At 37.7% G+C, this 14,438-nt stretch overlaps 1 protein-coding gene across 1 annotated transcript in view; it reads left to right on the top strand.

Moving 5' to 3' along the window:
- Window positions 1–9,555, top strand: part of dagla (diacylglycerol lipase, alpha) — a 319,027-nt gene extending 309,472 nt beyond the window's left edge. Inside the window, exon 23 of the transcript XR_007249020.2 lies at window positions 337–9,555. The gene's annotated coding sequence lies outside the window, so the exon portion shown is untranslated. The remainder of the gene's footprint in view (window positions 1–336) is intronic.
- The last annotated feature ends 4,883 nt before the right edge of the window (window positions 9,556–14,438 follow it).

Raw genomic sequence — 14,438 nt, forward strand, 5'->3', positions numbered from 1 at the left:
GCTGCCAAGAGCATTGTGATGTTATGAGGTTGTTCCCCCCACCCCCCCCCCACCCGCCCCGTGTTGTACTTTGCTTAGAAAAATTCTCTCCTGTTAGTGCTGTTTCCACAGAGATGCAGCTGCCATGACAGCTGATCCATTGGGCATGCAATCAAGCAACTAGAATGGAGCCCAATTATCTTCACATGAAAATGGTATGGTGCTTTCTCTGTGTGCTAAGCAGACAGCTGTCTTTATCTCACTGATTTAATCACTGTCTTCCATGGCTGCCTGAATGTGCACAACTACACCATTGAACCCCCTTTTTCATATGCCTTGTTCTTTTCTTTCTTACAGAGTCAAGAGCTGGATGCTTGAGACTGTGGTGTGTCTCATTCATGTGTGATATCCATAACTACACTGTTGCCTTCTCCACAGATTGTTGTGGTGTGGTTGTACATAGCTCTGGAGTGAACCAGAGAAATATTCTCCATTGTCCCCGAGCATTATGCATCGTCAGGTTGTTCTGCTTGTGGGTATGCTCGTGATCAACTGCAGAATTGGAGGCCTCTGTCCTGAATGTAGCATTGCACTCAGATTGCCAGATCTCAAAAGGAATTTGAAGTGTTGCACACAATGTACTGGCCATGACGTGAGGCAGCTCCATCTGTGCCTGTTTTGTCTGACTGGCTAGCATCCTGTCAATCTCCAGAAACCAAACACTTCCCTGGTAGGCACCATCTCTAACAGGGCATTCAGGAAATTATTGACACATCAAGGGGGTCACCCTTCTATGGGTACATACCATGCCGACACACAGGTGTATTCCAACCTCTGCCAGCACCCTCAAGTTTGTCCAGTCTCTGCCAAGCATGTCCCACAGAACTTGCCAGTTGGACAGTAATTAGCTACTTCCTTCAAAATTGCATTGAACTTTTGCAGAGATATGTCCTAGAAAGGACCAAAGTTGGAATACCATCCCAGGAATGAAAATTCAATGCAGTACTTCAGGTGGGGTTCCTTATAATAAGCAGCTTCTTGATTTCAAATAAAGGGACTATGTTCAAATCATTAAAGTCTTGTCTCATTCAAATACTGACAGACCTCATATCTATTTCTAACATTTTCTGTTTTTATTTACAATTCTTTTCAAACGCACCATGTAGGACAACTGCCTCAGGTGTAAGAAGAAAATGTTGGAAATAAATTAATTTTGCACAATATTTTTATGAGATGAAGGTATTCTGGAGAAAATCATGTTACATGTTTTAATGTTTGTTGCACTATGTAACTTATGAAGAATTCTCATATTTGCCACGTTTTGTTTTTGAGTAGAATTTTGCCTGAAATTGAATATTCTCCCACTCTGCAGTTAAATTGGAATGCTCTATGACTCTTTCTGTTTACAACAGGCAATGCAAACAGAGAGCAAATTACTTATAATCAAAACAGATAAATTACTTGCAAAATGGAGCAGAATAAATGGTGATGGATAACTAAGGGAACTGGGAATAGAAACTGAATCCTGAAATGTTGAGACATTTTACTCCCAAAATTATTGTTGGGTGACTTGAATTATGCCAATGGGATTTGATTGTTAACCTACGGAATCCTGCTAATTCTGTTACCATTTCATCTCTTCTGGTGGTCTTTCCTAATTCTGAGCTACTCTGACTTTTTCACTGCTCTTTGCAATTAAGTGCTTAGCCAGGTTGCTACTGTATGCACTGATGTGTGAACACAGTTGCATTTTTAAAAATGTGTGCAGTGCTTTAGAATGGGATTTTTGGTGTCTGCACATTTTAACAACAATGATGAATTTCAGGTGTGGTGGCAGGTGAGCAGTTGACTATTATCTGATAAAAACCTTAAATTTCAGAAAATACATTGTCCTCTTTTCTTTGGTTCATCCTGGCAGTACTTCAGAATAGCCTGTTTAAGGTAAGGATACACTCAACCAGTGTAGCCACTATATTCCAAAACAATACTTCTAAAAGATTTTCTTTTGCTGAATGGTGTCTTTAAATTCTGAACAATTTATTTGTTGCAGGATCCCATCACTAAATGTTTTTCCATGCAGCAAACATAAAACAATGGGCTTAATTCCAACAGAGGCACAACCTCGACCATTATATTTATGTGACTGAAAGGATTGACATTTCATTACAGCTGCACAATTGAGTGTCAGCATAACTTGTTCCTCCCATTAACTTGTGCTCTGTTGCTGCAATTAAGTTGTAAGAATGTGAACATCTCCTGAGTAAAGGCCACTTATAGCTGTTGCTTTTCCACCAACAATCCTACAAAAGTAAACATCAAATGGAATTCAGATTTAAAAATTAAAGGTAACTGTAATATTTTGAATATTTTGGAGACTTGAGTAAATAACTATAAATAGCATTTCAACTGGGCAGGCCCAGTTCCCAATGGATATGAATCAGCTTCACAAAACATTCCCCTAATTCAGGGATAGTCTGCTCCAAACTAATCACTTCAGTCAGCGGCTACACAATGATGAAATGGCAAAATGGAAAACCATTAACATTTGTGTAGAAGATGGGCTTTCCTCAGGTTGATGTAAAATTATATTTCTGAGAGGCAACAGCGGGAACTTTAGTCTGCATCTAATCTTACTGTACCTGACCAGCAGGTCTGAAATTAGAAATTGTTTTACTCAACAAGACAAGTAACCCTTCTTCTGATGTGTGCAAAATTTGAAGCAAGGAATTGGCAGTGATATGTGATAGGTATCTATGTCTGCTCATTTTTGCATATGCAAGAGTTTAAAGCAAATACGGGCCTAATGAAAAAGATCCTATCTTTAACTGAACAGTTATTGTATGTATATATTTGTAATTAGGAAACACTACATTAGGTAAGTAGTGAGCTTAACAGTATCTTTCTAGACTATGGTTTACTAGAAATCCAATGTCAACCTTTCGTTCTGGTTCACAAACCATGGATATATGAAGGAACAGCAGCCATCTCCTGCACTAATCTATTTAAATATACTGTGATTGTATATAGAGCAACACTGCACAGTCTTAGCAACATAATAATCTAGAACACAATTGAACTGAGGTTATAGAAAATAGTATTGGGAACTTCTGGAATTTGCCATCTTATTATAAAGTAGGAAAAGTTTATTGAGAACATATTGTGCATCTGCAAAACAATTTACTTATTTAATTGTTTACTGAATAATAGATGTGCATTGTCTTTGTATTATAGTAATAAGGAAGCAACAAGTATGGATTTTTTTGATCATAACCTCTTTGGTAACGAACATTTTATGCCACTGCAAGTAGCATTTTTATGTTCTAAGAAGTATCAAGTATAGGTTCGTTATCCTGCCCAGATTTATTGATGCTGCTTGCTGATAATTAACAGATTGCAAAATCGTTTTTGCTGTTGTGTGCATAGTTGCATTAATGTGGCTGACAAAATTATCTTAACTGTTTACCCTCAAAAATAAGTTGTTAGATTTTGCTGCTGCTGCTATACATTTACCTACGTACGCAGTTTTACAAAGAAAATGGTGAAATATATCTACCAGCAGAATAGTAGGTGGTGTTCAGTAGCAGTACTTCCTGTAGCATGTCCCTGAGCCAAGCATGAGTCTGCACTCCAAGTGTTGAGAAGTTTAGAATTAGTTGAAAAGTGTGAATTATATTTCTCTTTACCTACAGTTAGTCTAAACAGGTTAAGAAGACATGAGACCTCCCAATTCACCACCACCTCATTAGCTTTATTTCAGGACAAATGCTTTGACTCCGCACTTATCAACACGCAGATCAGCACTACTTTGCCATTGAGGAACGTATCAAATGGGATACCCAGGTTTCTGTCAGTTTTTCCAGACTCCCACTTTGCAAATTCTTCCATCTATTTGTAGCATTGTAGTACATTAACTGAGAAGTAAAGCATTTCTTACAACTAAAGATATATCCTAGCAGCTCAGAGACGTAGGATTTTTCAACTGTGCATGAAACATCTTCACACCAAGAATTTACAACCAAAGATGTGGCTGTAAAGTCAGTTTACTTTATTTGCTCTTTAATCCTGGAATTCTATTGTTTGAAAAAGAAATTTAAGATATGGCTTTGTCATTGTGATCAATTTAGCATGAATATCTGCTTTAGAACTGGCAGCAGAAGTTGTATTTATACATTTAACCAACCAGTATCAAGTAACCAGTTATTTTACAGTTAGGAAAGAATGATAATATATCATTTAAATGTTTAAAAATAGATTATTAAAAGTTTCCATTCATCGTACTATAGCTGTTCTGTAATACGTAGTCTCCTTCCATGGTTTCAAACTCTTGCTGATGTTCAACATGTATAGTCAAAAGTTTTCCATTTTACTTTTTTAACAACCTATTCAGTGCCAAAACTGACAATTTTTTATGGTGGACATTTCTCTAATCTTCTATATAGATGCTCAACCCTTAGGTAACATTGGAGCAGTGTTGTTATTTATAGCACGTATAAGTCCATTTCTTAACTTTATTGTTGTTTGGACTAGTGTGTGTTTTATAATTTGTCATCTCTTAGTTGCTTTTTAATAAAATGCGCAGTTTATGAAGATATAAATAATGGTTGAAACACTGCGTTAAGGTTGAAGTTGTGAGGGTACAGGGAACTTCTGCTGAGCTTGGCGCAGCAAACTATTGCTGAACTTGGCACAGGGGAATGTTGCTGAGCTTGTTACACATTTTTATCTGGGAACATTCTTTGGGCATAACTTATGTTCTCCGTCATGCAATACCTTAATCTTTTATTATTATGTAATATTCTATACTTTGAGGTGTATTTGCTTTTATGGAAATCGCCCTGAGATTTAACTGCTGGTTTCAGAGCTTCTCTGTTCCAACAGTGACATCTATTAATGTGTAACTTATCCTTCGATTAGAAGTGTAAGATCGCATACATTATATGAAGATATACTGTGTATCTTGTTTTCAGTTCCAGTTCAATATATTTGCATTGAACCAAGGCCTGCATCCATTCAAACAGGCTGCAAAATCTAATTGCACTGAGAAAATCATCTCACATGTCAATATTTCCCATTGGAATCCTTAGCTTTCAGAAATATATAAAGGTTACAGCTTGCTCATGGCCTTTCAATCATTGAAATGGTAAAAAATTGTGGGAAGCTGGTGCCAATCTTTCCAATGTTCTTCCAGTGGCCCAGGCTGTTTACTAGTCACGTAGATTTATAAATGTTGGCCCTTAGAAAATTTCACATGGTACAATGTAAGGAGTAATTCTAACTAGGCTGACACCATGACTCTCTAGCATCCTGTTAATGCGGTCTTATAACTATTATACTTTCACCATGGCTAATCCAATGGCTAGTTCAAATTGGACTGTTAAGCAACATTGCATTCAGAATAACACCATAAATGTTTAAAAATTAATTTTGATGTCACGATTGCACAGTACAGTAAATAATCCTTTAAATCAGGGGAATCAAAGAAATAAGTTTTAAGCTGCCATTCCCTTGGGGTAAAGATCATGCAAAGCTTTAAAAAGCTGTAGAAAATTGCTTTCAAATAGGAACGTTAGAGAGTACTACACACATTGTTTGTTTTTGAAGGAGATTATATTAAAAATAATCACAGATCGTTTCTGAAGGAGATTATAATAAAAATAGGTTAATTTGCGACAGTTACAAACTGAACTCCTACTTGAATAATCTATAAGATTAAAGATCTGAAGACCAATAACATTCTTATTACCACTGTTATCATAAATTAATCCTTAGCGCACTGTTCGGACGTCCGTTGGGAAACAAAATTTTGTTAACATTCAAGTAATATTCAGTTGGCTGCCAATGCTTTGCAAGGAAATATTTGTTTAATACAATAGGTAAGTAAGCTTTGATAATGCAGTATGTTGACGTTCCTGAGAATGGTAGGTCACACTGTGAGATTTGATATGTGACAAGATTCTCTCATCAACCATCCCACTGTGAAAAATTTGGGCTGGAAATAGGTCATTGAAGGAGTTTCAAGGAAATTATTTTTCTGTTAGTTGGAAGGATATTTTGTTACTGAATTCACTTATACTTGCTTTTGTTAGCTTTCCTGGCAGCATCCGCAGACGGTTGATGAGATAGTTTTATTAGTTGTCCCATCAGCTGAAGAAAGTAGAGGCCTTAGAAATGACTGAACCTCAACTCACAGAGCCAGTCAAAATGGCTTTTATTTTGGTTGAAGCTTTGACCTATGAGCTATTTGCTTCCCAGTATGCGTAATAAGGAGCTATTAATGTAGTTAGGTTTTAAGCTTTCATAGTGAGATGCTTCACTTGACCATTTGTTGACAATGCATTTACGTCAAGACAATCAAGACAAAGATACAGCCAAAGACTGTTAAGATCACTGATTTGAGCCTTCATTATGCATGTAATTTGCCTTTATAATTAACTGTTAAACCCAATATAAAATTTGTGTCTTACTATGATCTTGTTACTTTTAATGCAATGTGCCTTAATGTTCATAATTCTTTTATGTGGCGCCTTACAGGGTTTTGGGAGGGGATAAAGCAGCTCGGCTTTCCAGGTCGAATTAATATTCAGCTATGTGCAATATGAAAACAACAAATCATAGCAGAACTAGGTTTAATTTTCGAAACATTACCCCCGTCAAGAATCCAGATATTACTTATTACAATAGACTCATAAGTGGATGAGTCAAGGCTGAAAAGGTGGCCATTCTCCCAACATGAGTAAGTCATTAGAACTGACGAGAAATTTGAGGGCAAAATTATATCTGGAACTTGCTGGCATTGTCAAACTGTCATAATGCACTTCCAAAACTATTACTCTAAATAATATAACATACATGAGTGGGAACTTTATAGCCTTAACATCACACAGATGGAAAGCTGCATTATGAAAATAACAAAATAGTTGAGAATGAGCCATGAGCAGTTGGAAACTACTTTGTTCCACTGTTTAACTAAAAGAAAATTATTTTCCAGCAGTTTCAGAAGATGGAGCAGGTCAGTTACTAATTAAAGCAATTGACCAAGTAAAAGATCAACCATAGTCCTCAAGTATTCATCTGAAATCTGCTTTTTTTGTAAACTTAATGCAAGATAGGCAGGTTTTATAATCTGAATATATTTTCATTTTTCTTTCAATGATTAAATTAACAAACCCAGTAGATTTCTTACTTAATATTGCATCTTTGTGCCACCTTCTAATTTGAATGCAGCAGTTGAAGAAAATAGCAATTTTTGAAAATAAGCCATAATTTGCTGCTGTGGCAAAGGCTTTTAAATTTCAACTGCCGATATATATATATAAAGTCTTAAAAACATTTTTAGGGCACCTTCCTGAATTGTACCATTATAAATTCATATTGAGGGGAAAAGAGAACATCGAGAAATTGATAAACAGGGCAAGCAACTATGTGTTACTATTACTCATCAAAGTGAAGGTTTGTGAATTATATGTGAATTGTTCCTGAAAAGTAAGTATAAGGTCAAGTATCAAATGTATTGCAGGAAGAGTAATAAAGTGAGTGAAAGAAGGGGAAACATTTCCTAAACTTTACATTGATTTTTAAAAACCTCCAACAGCAATTAGCATTTATTGGATTGGGCTGAAGTGCGTAAATCAAAATAATTTTTGAATTCAGTTCACAACTTCTTCTGGTCATCTGTGTTTCGTGAGATTCCATTTTGGTTAACCTAATGGCCAAGTTGCACATCCTAGGAGCAAACTTTGGGATTTTTATGTATAACCACATAGCTGTTCTAAAGCATGTGTGCTTAAGTAAGACCAAGTCTCATTGTTAATTTAACAGCAGGTTATGAGCCATTATGTTTTAGGCTGAAGTTTAATGAAATTTAATGCAGATGTTGGATACAGATGATTTGAACCTCTTTTTTTAAACACAACACTCAATTTTTATCATTCATGCTTAATTAAAGAACATTGTAAGTTTCTCAAACCCAGTTGGACTTTGAATTCTCTGAACATCAGAGCTGCTTAAGTAAATATCATTGTTATGCTGTAATTTGCCACATTTCAAGACAAAATAGTAACTCCAGCATATTCTGCATCTATAGGAAAATTTGTCAAATAATGTAGTTTTGTATTTGAGCTAATCTTAGTGATAACAAAAATTTTAGTTATCATTTACATTAATGTTATACATTAATCTCTAGCACTGCTGTCTCACGGTGCCAGGGACCCAGGTTCGGTTTCACCCTCTGACAAATAATCTGTGTGGAGTTTGCACATTCTCCGTGTCTATGGAGTTTCCTCCAGGCATTTTGTTTCCTCCCATAATCCAGAGATGTGCAGATTAGGTGGATTGGCCATGCTAAATTGCACACAGTACCCAGGGATATGTAGGTTAGGAGGATTAGCTATGGGAAATGTAGGATTACAGGGAATAAGGTTGGGCTTGAGGGGTTGGGGAATGGATCTGGGTAGGATGCTGTTTGGAGGGTTCATGTGAACTCGAGGGCCAAATGGCCTGCTTCCACATTGTAGGGATCATATGATCTTTGATTACGTGCTACATATAGGTGTAAAGCCAGTTTTGTTACCTGAATTCACAGGGCCTGAAGTAATTTTCTTGTGATCTTTGTCATGTAGCTTGAAGTTGACCACATATATTACATTTTATAAAAAGGCTGCAGATGGTTCTCTGATATCAAGGGTCTTGAAATATTTTGTTTTGCAAGCATGCTTAAGTATGTTATTGTTCCTGTGTGCTTGTCACAGATATGTATTTTTGCTGCCATTCTTGAAACACATGCCTACATCATCTCTTCAGTGCAGTCATCTTCCCCTCTTCCTTTTAACTGCAACCACCATAATATGACCTGGTTTTTATTGGGAAGAAAACTTGCAAAAGGATGTAGTCTTGGTACATATTTTCAGTTTATTTCAATGCGCAGTATCCCTGTTGATGAATTATGATTTAAAATGGGAATTTCAGATTTTAGTCAATTGTATTTCCACCGTATTTATTTTATGTTTTTTTTAAAAGTTCTCAAATGGTGAAAACATGTTGTAAACAAATTAATGCTTACAGGAACAATGAAATAAATAATGTGGGTTTTATTTTAAATTCTGCCTGTTTACTATTGAGAAAAGGGAATTCTTTAACCTACTTGAAATAATGTATTTGAGATCGCAGTCAAGCAGTGTGTGAAAGTTCTGTTGGAATAGGTCATCTGTGCTTCGGTTTAGTGCCAATTATTTGCAATTTTTTATTCTGACTCTTGGATATGTGCTGATGGATTCAGATAAACTGCACCATTGTACCTGCAAAAACTACTGATTGTGTAATTTGCTGTGTTTTTGATGTGTGTAAAATGTGAATGTCAGATTTCCATGATGAAAATAGACCTTTATTCATATTCATATAAAAAAGAAAATCCAGATGATTATAGCTAAACTAACTAGACTTTTAAAAATCCTCTAGGGCAACATATTGCAGATAATTGACCATGTAATAATATGTTTAATGGTTCTCAGTTTTTAGCACTTTGTAATAACAATTTTATCCTGTATAGACATTTACCTCATTAAACAAAGAAAAATAAACTCTGGCTTTCTTACTGATGCAGTCCATTATTTGTATTTACATGTCCGGGAATCTCATGTTTTTTAACCAGGCACTTATCAAGCAGCTATAGGTTAAATTCACAGTGCTTGAAGAGAGCTGAGAATCGAAGATCACAAAATGAACTCTTTGTCAAACTAGTAATTTTTCAATCATTAATTCCAACATAAATGCCATTAATATGAAGAAAGTTAGCAAGGTTAGGTCACTAAGTAATCATAACCCAAAATTTGGGTAAGATCACAATTGCGTGAAATTAAATAAACATATCGATGGTACAAAGCAATGTAATTACCAGACTTGTCTCATATTTTAATTCCCATAAAGATAAGTGACTGCTTAAATGTGTTTTACAGTTAGTGCATAGACATGGATCTAATTTTAGACAAATGCTGATTTTAATTTGCTCCTTGATTTATCTCCAATTTTCTTTCTCAGATGTACTAATTCTGTGAGATGTGACTATCACCTGGTACCTCAGTCAAGTGGCTTGTTTTCACGTGAGCTTAGACAGTAAGTGCCTAAAAGCTATTTTAACAATGGACAGCATTACATCAAAATAGATCGTGTTGCTTACCGCTCACAGGGCCATTTCCAAGACAGATAGTGATCGGATGTGGGAACATTTCTAAATTTCCTTCCTAAGCCTGTGCAATCCTGAACATGGAATACTGAGTCAGCAGTAATGCTCTACTGCTGATGTGTATGAGCTGAATTGAATTTAGGATTTTCCAGATTTCCATGGCTTTAGTATAATTTAGTGACTCTGGGTCAGAGATCAGAAAGAGGAATAAATAAAACAGACTATCAGAACCACAGAGTTTGTTCCTCATGGTAATTTCTCACTGTTGAGGGGAATCTTTGAACAAAGTCCTTTTATAGGAGGTAGAATTAAGACTTTAGGACAGTATTTATTTTTTTAACACTTAAGTTCCTTTTAAAAAGCATCTAAAGATATAAAATTTTTACTTTGGATCCTGATAGAAATTAGAGCTCACAAGGAGGTCCTGCAATTCATTCTGCCACTAATTGGCTCTTCATTTCAAGCTGTCTACTCAAATCCTATTTCCTTGCACATTTTTTAAAATAAAATCTTTTCATGTTTTTAACTAATTTGCGATAACACATTGTTGTCTACCCAAATACTCGATTGTATTAAATGTTATAGTGGTTCTTTTTTTAGCAAAGCCATTACTATCTATGAACACTTCTTCAGTCCTTGTTCTTCACCTCCAGTGATCTAAGAATTTAAGCTTTAAAGCTAGTGTAAATTAAACTGAGTACAACGAATGAATGTGCTTGATTTTATCTCAAAAAAACAACCGGAGAAGAGAACCTGCTGTGTCAAAGATAATGAGAACTGCAGATGCTGGAGAATCCAAGATAACAAAGTGTGAAGCTGGATGAACACAGCAGGCCAAGCAGCATCTCAGGAGCACAAAAGCTGACGTTTCGGGCCTAGAGAAGGGTCTAGGCCCGAAACGTCAGCTTTTGTGCTCCTGAGATGCTGCTTGGCCTGCTGTGTTCATCCAGCTTCACACTTTGTTATCTGCTGTGTCAAACCAGTCTCTTTGACGCAGTGTAAAGATCTATGACTTGAAAATGAAGGTATTTTCGTGACATTGCTGCTCCTGGTTTAACGGGTCTTCCAATTCAGCCTCTGGTCAATAATACCCTCAGAATCTTAATAGTGGACTGGTGATGATAATGCCATTGAAGTTCAAGAGAAATTGGCTTGGTTTCTCCTGTATGAGGTGATTATTATCTTCATTTTATGAATTTCAGATGTCATCTGCAAATATCAGCCTAATCCGAGACATTATCCACAAAATATTTGTAAGCTAACATGCATGGCTTCACTATCAAGAGTTTTAGAATGAAGATGAGATCTGTGGAATTATCAGTAAATAATTTTACTCCTGACCCTATACTGGAGGCAGAGCCACTGATGAAGCAGCTGCAGGTGATCTAACTGAGGAATTGTTGCAGGAAAACCATGAAGAATCAGAGAATCAGATTAGAATTCATTTTCTAATATGAATATCAGCAGAAATAATTGGTAATGAGCTGTCATTTTTCATTTGGAAATGGCAAAGTGGGGAATTATAATGAAATGCAGTGGGGCTTCAGAAATGCCTACCTTTATCCTCAACTGAGGACTCCCTGCTACCCTGAATGACAAGGCCTTTAGCCATATCTGACCCATCTCCTGCATGCCTGTCATCACCCCTTCCACAACAACGGTAGGGCCCCTCTGGTCCTCAGTCACAACCCCTCTAGTGGGATGCCACAACTAGACACGTTTTCTTCATTGTCAGCATTTCGCAGGGACCATTCCCTCCAGGACACCCATGTCGACATTTCTGTCACAGGCCAGCTACAGTGTTCCAGTGTTAGTTCAAAGAACAGTATCCACTTGGGGAGCCTGTAGCCTCGAGGACTCAGCATTGAGTTCAATAATTTGAGTTTGATTCCATCCCTCCATGATTTTTTTTTTCACCCACTCTTTGATTCTGTCATTACGTGGGTTACTTTCAGCATAGCCAGCCCATTTTGTCCCATTTTATCATTGTCATTGATCAGCTTCTCTTCTGTCCTGTCCTGCTATAAATAATCCCCTTGCCTGCCTACCCTTTCACATATCTCTCTCTATCCGCTCACCTCCCAAAACCCCCTTCCCCACCCCCAACCTCATCTTCAGCATAAATACCACCTTTTCCGAGTTGCTATCAGTCTGATGAAAAATCACTGGACTTGCGACATTAACTCTGTTTTTGTTTCAGTCATTGAATTGCCATCAGTATGGCTTTCACGTTTGACTTTTTCATTGCCACTGAAGGAATAGTGACATATTGCAGTCAGGGAGGAAGGTGACTTGGAGGGGAACTTGTAGTTTCCCATGTATCTGCAGTGCTTATGCTTCTAGAAGGTAGAAGTTGAGTGTCTGAAATTCACTCTCTAAGGATCTTTGAATTTCTGCAGGGCTGCTACAGTGACTCAGTGGTAGAGGGAGTAAACTTTTTTGGACGTGTTTCCAAATGAATGGCTATTGTGTCCTCATAGAATCCCTGAAGTGTGGAAGCAGGCCATTTGGCCTATTGAGTCCACACCAACCCTCTGAGGAGTATCCCACCCAGACCCACCCCCTACCCTAGACATTCTGGCCAATTTAGCATGGCCAATACACTTAGCCTGCACACCTTTAGACTGTGGGAGGAAACCAGAACACCCAGAGGAAACCCACGCGGACACAGGGAGAACGTGCAAACTCCACACAGACAGTCTCCCCAGTCTGGAATCAAACCTGGGTCCCTGCCACTGTGAGGCAGCAGTGCTAACCACTGAGCCACGTTGTTGCCTTGACGCTGTCCTGCTGGTGTTAAGCTTCTCAAGTGTTCTTGGAGCTGCTTTCATCCAGCCAAATGAAGGGTACTCTGTGATATGCCTGGTGTCTTGTAGATGGTGGATAGTCTTTGGGGAGTCAGAGAGTGAGTTATTGCTGTGGGATTCCTTGTCTCTGGTCTTCTGTTATAGGAACAGTATATGGTGAGCACAATTCGGATTCTGGGTCAATGATAGGCCTCACGATGTTGAAAGTGAAGGATTCTTATTCTGTGTTACAACTTCACCAGGTTGACACCTGGTTTTTAGGTATGTCTGCTGCTGTTTCTGGTCTACCCTGCTACACTCATCAAACAAGTATTGATCTCATGACTTGATCTTAATGATAGAGCGGGGGATCCCAGGAGGTTGTAGATTGTATTTCAACATCTTTCTGCTTTTGATGGCAAATAGCACCCATGGAGGCCTAGACTTGAGTTGTTTGTACTGTTCAAAATGTATTCCATTTAACTTAATGGTAATGCCACACAGCATGATGGAAGGCACACTCAGTATGAAAACAGAAAGTTGACTCTGTGAGGACTGTTCAGTGATCATTCTTACTGATAATGTCATGGACTGATGCATCCATGGCAGGCAAATTGGTAAGGATGAGTTCAAGTCTGTTTCCCCTTAGTTGATTTCCTCACCACTTCACACAGGCTCAGTCTTGTAATTATGTCCACTTAGACTCAACTAGTAGTGCTTCTGCTGACCACACTTGGTGGTGAACATTGAAGTCTCCCCACCCAGAGTACATTCTGTACAGTTCTCACCATCAGTACTTCTTCCAAGTGGTGTTCAATATGTAGGAGCACTAATTCAACAGCCAAAGAGCAGAGTGTGGTGCATGGCAATAAGCAGAGACTTTCTTTGCTGGTGTTTGACTTGATGCCATAGATTTCCGGTGTCAATACTGAGGAGGCTAGGTGCTGCCACTTCTGGGTTTGATCAGCCAGTGCACAGAAATACCTAGGAATGGTGATGTTGTTATCAAGGTCATCGTCTATGAAGGATGATTCCATGAGTATCACTGTATTGGACTATTACTTGTCTATGAATTGACTCTCATATATATCTTCTAGCCCTGAGAGGTTAGTAAGGAGGACATTCTGCTTTGTCTGTGATGCTGCAGAGTCAGGATTATTTTTTCACTAGTTGGTAAGATGTAACTAGTGGGTTTTGGACCTCAAGCCTCAACCATTTATGATCCGTATTAATCAGTTGAATGTGGGAATAGGAAGTACAGGCCAGATTTGCAGATGACCTAAAATAGGTGGGAAAGTAAGTTGCAAAGAAAGAATAAGAAATTTACAAATAAATATGGGTAGGTTAGGTGAATGGGCCAAAATTTGGCAGATAAAGTTTGACATGGAATAATATGAAGTTAACCATTTTGGTCGAAGGAATAGAGAGGCAACTTATTATCTCAGTGTGGAGAAACTTCAGAGTGTTTCAACGCAGAGAAATCAGGGTGTCCTTGT

This window comes from Stegostoma tigrinum, chromosome 17, assembly GCF_030684315.1.
Source record: "Stegostoma tigrinum isolate sSteTig4 chromosome 17, sSteTig4.hap1, whole genome shotgun sequence".
Taxonomy (NCBI): Eukaryota; Metazoa; Chordata; class Chondrichthyes; order Orectolobiformes; family Stegostomatidae; genus Stegostoma; species Stegostoma tigrinum.